The 6,768-nt window shown below is 39.6% G+C and overlaps 1 pseudogene; it reads right to left on the bottom strand.

The window, feature by feature from the left end:
* Positions 1–6,180: 6,180 nt before the first annotated feature.
* LOC102825130 lies at positions 6,181–6,518 on the bottom strand (annotated as a pseudogene).
* Positions 6,519–6,768: the final 250 nt, after the last annotated feature.

Below are 6,768 nucleotides of genomic sequence, written 5' to 3'. Positions count from 1 at the left end.
CCTAAAAATTAGACATTTACCATGCATCAAAAAAAGAGAGCTCACAGACTTGGAAAATTTGTTTTTCAATGCAGTATCAGACGAGGGGACTAGAAAACAACAGCACATCTACAAGAAAAATACAAATAGCCTAGTTAAAAAATGGCCAGAGGACATGAATAAACACTTGACCAAAGAAGACATTCAGGCAACCAACAAACATATAAGAAATGCTCATGATCATTAGCCATTAGTGAGATGCAAATCCAAACAGCATTAATAGCAAAGTTGAAAACAACCGAAAATAACAAATAGCAAGGGAGTGGAGAGACTGGAACCCTCCTACATTGCTGATGGGACTGTAAAGTTGTGTAACTATGTTGGAAAACAATGATGCTTCCTCAAAAAATTGGAAATAATAATTCTGTATGACCTAGCAATTTCTCTACTTCCTATATATCCACAATAAATAAGAGCCATGACACAAGTAGATCAATGCACCTATCCATATTCATCTCAGTACTATTCACAATAACCAAATGATGGAGACATTCTAAATGCCCATCAATGGAAGAATGAATAAACAAACCTTGGTACATACACAAATGTATGTTTTGTGGAAGAATAATGATGAATCTGTGTAACAGCTCATGACATAGATGAAGCTAGAGGACAATATGCTAAGTGAAATTGTTGTTATTGTTGTTGGTGTTAGTTACCGCCAGTTGGTTCTGACTCATAGTGACCTTTTATGCAGATCAGAATGAAACACCATCCAGTGTTGCACCACCCTTACAATTGTTGTTACGCTTGATCCATTGCTGCTGCCACTGTACCAATTCTTCTCCTTGGGGTCTTCTTTTTCACTCACCCTCCACTTTATCAAGCATGATGTCTTTCTCCAGGGACTGATCCCTCCTGATTATATGTCTGAAGTGTAAGAGATGAAGTCTCCTCACCCTGGCTTCTGAGGAGCACTCTGGCTGTACATATTACAACACAAATTCATTTGTTCTTCTGACAGCCAATGGTATTTTCAATATTCTTCTCCAACACCATAATTCAAATGCATCAATTCTTCTACAGTCTTCCTTATTCATTGTCCAACTTGCACACAAATGTGAGGCTATTGAAAATACCATAGTCCTCAAATCAATGTCTTTGTTTTTCAGCACTTTGAAGAGATCTTGTGCAGCAGATTTGCCTAATGCAATATGTCATTCAATTTTCTTGACGGCTGCTTCCATGACTGTTGACAGTGGATCCAAGTAAAATGAAATATTTGAGAACTTCAATAAACTTTTCTCCATTTATTGCTATTTACTGGTCAAGTTGTGAGGATTTTTGTTGTCTTTACATTGAGATACAATGCATACTGAAGCTGTGTTTTTTATCTTCATCAGTATTTTATGTTTTCTTTGCTTTCAGCAAGCCCCATTGTATCATCTGCACATTGCAGGTTGCTAATGAATCTTCCTCCAATTCTGATGCTATGCTCTTCTTTATATAATTGGTGTTGTTGTTAAGTGCCGTCAAGTTGGTTCCAACCCATAGAGACCTTGTATAGGGTTTTCAGGGAGCGGCTGGTGAGCTTGAATTGCAACATTGGTGCTTAGAGCTCACTAACCGCTTCTTGTAAACCTATACAGTGTCTCAATCAGTCAGAACGGACTCGACGGCATTCAACAACAATACCAACAATGAATGTGAAGGAGCACACAGCAGGCAGAATGATGAAAACTTCCTAGACAATACCCAACACCTTGAGTCAATGAGTTGTTGGGCCTGGAGGCTCAGGATCATCGTCTCAGGGAATCCCATGATTGGTTGGCATAACATAGTCCAAAAAGACAGTGATCTACATCTTACTTTGGTGAGTAATGACTGGGATATTAAAAGCTTGTGAGTGGTCATCTAAAGTGCAACTATTAGTCTCTTCAAGTAAGAAAGAAAGAAGAATGATGAAAATGGAAGATTCTGGGAATCAACTAGGTCACTGAACTATTGGATCACGTCTACATCAATATCCATGACTCTGAGACCAGAAGAAGTAGATGGTGCCTGCCTACTACCACCAACTGCTCTGGGAAGGATCACATTAGAAAGTACTGCATAGAGAGGGAGAAAATATGTAATGTGTAACAAGACTCAAAATTATAAAAAGGACCAGGCTTATTGGTCAAAAGAGATTTGAGGAACCGAGACTATGGCACTTGGCCACCCTTCAGGTCTGGAACTTAACTCAGCCTTCATAACCCAATTTTCAGCCGAGCAGTAGATAGGTATATAGGAGAGACAGCAACACTAGTAAGGCACGCTCACCATGGAATGTACCATAGACTCAGTTCTGACCCAGAATGACCCTCTGCACAACAGAAAAAAATATTGTCCTGTCCTGCACCATCCTTAACATTTGTTATATTTTAGCCCATGGTTGCTGCTTCTCTGTCAATTAATCTCTTTGGAGGTCTTCCTCCTTTTAACCTACTCTTCATTTTACCAAGCATGATGTCCTTCTTTAGGGACTGGTCCCTCCTGACAACATGCCCAAAATACCAGAGGCAAAGTCTTGTCATCCTGGTGTCTAAGGAGCATTCTATTCTAAGAGAGTTTTCTTTGTTCTTCTGGCAGTCCATGGTACTTTGCCAACTCTTTGCCAACTCCATAATTTAAATGCATTTATTCTTCTGTGGTCTTCCTTATTTGTTGTCCTTATATTTTCCTTTATTCAGAGTCCTAAAACTGCAATTTTTTCAGGGTCTGTGTTTGAGAGCATTTAGAAAAGCACATATTTCAGCTATTAGCAGGTGTCTAAGCTACACTTAAAGGAGCTCTGGTAGCATAGTGGTTACAAATCGGCCTGCAAACCCAAGGTCAGCAGTTTGAAACAACCAGCTGTTCTGCAGGAGAAAGATGAGGCTTTCTGCTCCCGTAAAGATTTACAGCCTCGGAAACCCTGTACAGGGTCACTTTGAGTTGGAACCGATTCCACGGCACATAACAACAACAAGCTACACTTGGTGCAAGGTTGGTGGTTCAAGCTCACCAGTCACTCCTCAGAAACCCTATACAGGGACGCCATGGGTCGGAACTGACTCGACGGCACACAACAACAATCTATACTTGGAGTCCTGGTGTGGCACTGTGGGCGAATGCATCAAACTGCAAAGTTGTTTGAACTGCAAGGTCAATCATTCAAGCTCACCAGCTACTCCTGAGAAACCCTATACAGGGTGGCTATGGGTCAGAATTGACTCAATAGCACTTAACAACAACAAAGCTACCCGTGGAGTACAGGGTCGCTATGGGTTGGAACTTACTCAACGGCACTTAACAGCAACACCAAGCTACAGTCATCATTAGAATTCTGCAGTAGGCTTAGCTTTCATGTTTACTGAAAAGTAAGACAAAAATGGGTGACACCGTTTTTATTTCCTAATAAAGAAAACCTGGACATTCATATGCAAAGACCAGAATTGTAGTGTAAATAAAGTCAATAATGCATTTCTCAGTTGCAAATTATCAACATACTGGGCAATACTTTTAGTTAACAGATTTCTAAGACACCCTCCTACTCCAGGGAATGGCTCTAAAATTAACCTTTGTTAGAGCCCTGGGTCACCACTGGTCGCTTAGTTTGTCCAACTCTGCTGATTTCTATGTTGCTACAATACTGGAAGCTAGGCCAATGATATTTCAAATACCAGCAAGGTCAACTCTTAGTTTTTAGACTAAGACAGACTAAGAAGAAAGGACTGGAAATCTACTTCTGAAAATTAGCCAATGAAAATATATGCGTCACAACAGAATATTGTCCAATGTAGTATTGGAAAACCAGGCTACGAGGTTGGAAGGCCTTCAAAATATACCATGGTGACAACAATGACTCAAGCGGACCAACAGTCATGAAGATGGGGCAGGATGAGACACCTCATTTTGTTCTGTTGTGCCTGGACCTGACTCAATGGCAAATAATAGTACAACAGAGCCCAAGGCAGAGCTTTAAATCTTTAACTCAGGGAGAACATTTATGAAGAAAAGGGACTAAGGTAATCAAGCCAGGTTTGTTTGTTTTTTTGATTATCTGAATTCCTATGGAATTTAGCATCTAATTTGTTTTGAAGACTATACCAATTATCTTTTACCAGATTATCTTCCTTAAATACCAGATGTTTCAAGTGAACCTCTACCAGATAATAGTCAATTTATACCTGAATTCTTTAACAACTACCAGTAAGGCAGTTAGGTAGTACACATTGTAATATAAAATGTATCATCCCTTGCCTATACCAGAGGGAAGTGAACAACAGGGAACCTTAAAGAGGAATAAATCAGCTTTTCAGGAAGGATAATTACTACAGAGGTATGAAAGTTGTTGTTAAGTGCCGCCGAGTCATTTCTGACTCAGAGAGACCCTGTATAGGGTTTCCAAGGAGTGACTGGTTATAGGTTTGAAAGCCAGTGCTTATCCTATAGCACTGCACCAGGACATAAGTATTCTGATATTAATCATTGATACACACACACAATTTCACACATATAAGTCTACGGCCAGGTCATGTGACACTCCCCTTGTCCTTTCTTTACTCAGGAGTCCTCTGCTTAGGTAGTAAAACTTTTGTGATTGAACTAATGAGCTGGCTTAAAAGAAATTTGGCTTACAGGGAAAGCAGTTGCATCCTGGTTGCAGGAGGACCATAACCTAAATTACAAATAGCTTTGTAACTCACCCATAAAAAAACTACGGTCTTGAAATCTCGATACAAGCAGGGACCAGCTTAGGATCCTTTAATGAGAACCATTGGTGCAAGTCAAACTTCTTAAATTTCAGTACAGACATTAAAGAAGGAAGCAAAACATACGTAGTAGGGAAAATAAACAGATTTGAAGGCTAAAGCACAGCGTATGTCTTTCTTCTCTGAGAGGCTAAAAATGTCCTCCCTTCAAAGCCAGAAGGGCAAGCTTAACAGCCAAGAATTTAAAATAAACTAATCCATGTGAAGGGTCACACACCACATGTACTGGTCATAATTCACAACTTGTTTCAGGGGAAACTTCCTCACTCTCCCCATGTTGCCAGCTCACTGAAGATTTGTTTGACATGAGAGTTTGAATTGTAATTTTTATGATCTTTCCACGAAGTTTGAGTTATCAAGAATGGCTAAATGAGCAATTACTATTTATGAAAAGGTAGGTTTCAATTGCTAGAGGAATTAATTAAATATGATTATATATAATTAATTTTATAAGGACATTAGTGTTCTCCAGAGCTTAGAGTCCTGGTGTGACACTGTGGGTTAATGCGCTGGACTGAAAAGTCAGTTTGAACTGCAAGGTCAATGGTTCAAGCTCACCAGCTGCTCCTTGGAAACCCTATACAGGGTCTCTGGGGGTCAGAACTGACTTGATAGCACTTAACAACAGCAACAAAGCTTGTAGAGAGATGATTCCGGACATAAGACACTGCTGGTCATAATTCCACCTTCTTTCTTGTTAACAATCCTCCAATTTATACAGGTTTAAGATGGTCTCGTGCTTGAAGAAACACTGCGTTCTTTCCATGGAGTGAATCTTGATACATTTCAAGTTGGTCATGGCAGTTCTATACTGCTTGCCAGTGATTGGTTTAAATACTGGTTTGTGACCCAATTATTTTCTTACAAACATTATCGAGACATATTTTACATCATATATAATAAAAATGAACAATTTTAAGTGTACAAGATTGACAAATGTTAAGTGTCCTGTAACCTCTGCCGTGTTCATCATTTAAAATCTTTTCCTCACTCCCAAATGTTCTTTGGTGGAATGCCCCATTCTAATCTTTTGCCAATTTTTGAAAATTGAGATGTTTGTCTTACATGCGTTATTAGAGTCCTTTATATAGTCTAGATATAAACTATCATATATACTTTAAAACTATTTTCTCCCCAATATCTATGCTTGTCTTTTCATTTTCTTAGTAGTGATTCCTTTTTTTAATTTTATTTTAAATAAATAGATTAATTTTGTTTGTTTTGTTTTGTTTTGGCTCGTTTCAGTTTATTGCATGAAGGAGTTACACTAGTCCAAGTTAAACGTGGACCCCAAATAGTTACATTATACAAGCTGTGAGGTTTTAAACTTGTGACAAGGGACAAAGGGAAATTTTCTACTCGTTGCAAGGAAATCCTCACTTAAGCGTCAGTGAGCCACAAGCACTTAAAACCCATGAACCGTCAGCTGGTCATCCTTAGCCAGTCCAATCTCTACAGGAACTGGCATATGTTCTTGCGCTGGTCACCCTGTAGCTGAATTACTTCTCCATATTCTGGATGCTCAATTACAGTACCATTGCAGGCAAATTTCTTCTTAAACGCCTTCGCTGGTGTCTTTTTATGGTAATCATCAGCGATCCCTTGGACAGTAGTGTCTTCCTGCCGTTTCTCTGTTGAATTCTTATATGGATATAATCCTCAGTCCCAGCAGGAAGCAGGTCATCATCCTTTTGCATCATCAGCAGAGGGGTCGAAAGAGTGGAGATTCTGAATAGTGGACATACGATACGATTCCTTTTTCTTGGTGGAAATGGCCTGCGGAAGTTGGCGGCGGGAGAAGGCGGTCTACGGTGGACCAGCATCTGGAAGCTAGGGGGCTTGAGAGGCTGGCTGCTGAGCTCTTGGCAGCAGCTCAGTGACTGGGCTGAACAGATTACTTTTTAGGAAGATTTGAGATTTTCAGAAAAATTAAGCAGCTAGTATAGAAAGGTCCCATATAGCACTCATTTCCCCCTGTTATTAATATCTTCCA

The sequence above is a fragment of the Chrysochloris asiatica genome, unplaced genomic scaffold, assembly GCF_000296735.1.
Source record: "Chrysochloris asiatica unplaced genomic scaffold, ChrAsi1.0 scaffold00122, whole genome shotgun sequence".
NCBI classification, from domain to species: domain Eukaryota; kingdom Metazoa; phylum Chordata; class Mammalia; order Afrosoricida; family Chrysochloridae; genus Chrysochloris; species Chrysochloris asiatica.
Note: the sequence above shows the minus strand (reverse complement) of the source record. Positions and strands in the feature narration are given on the sequence as shown.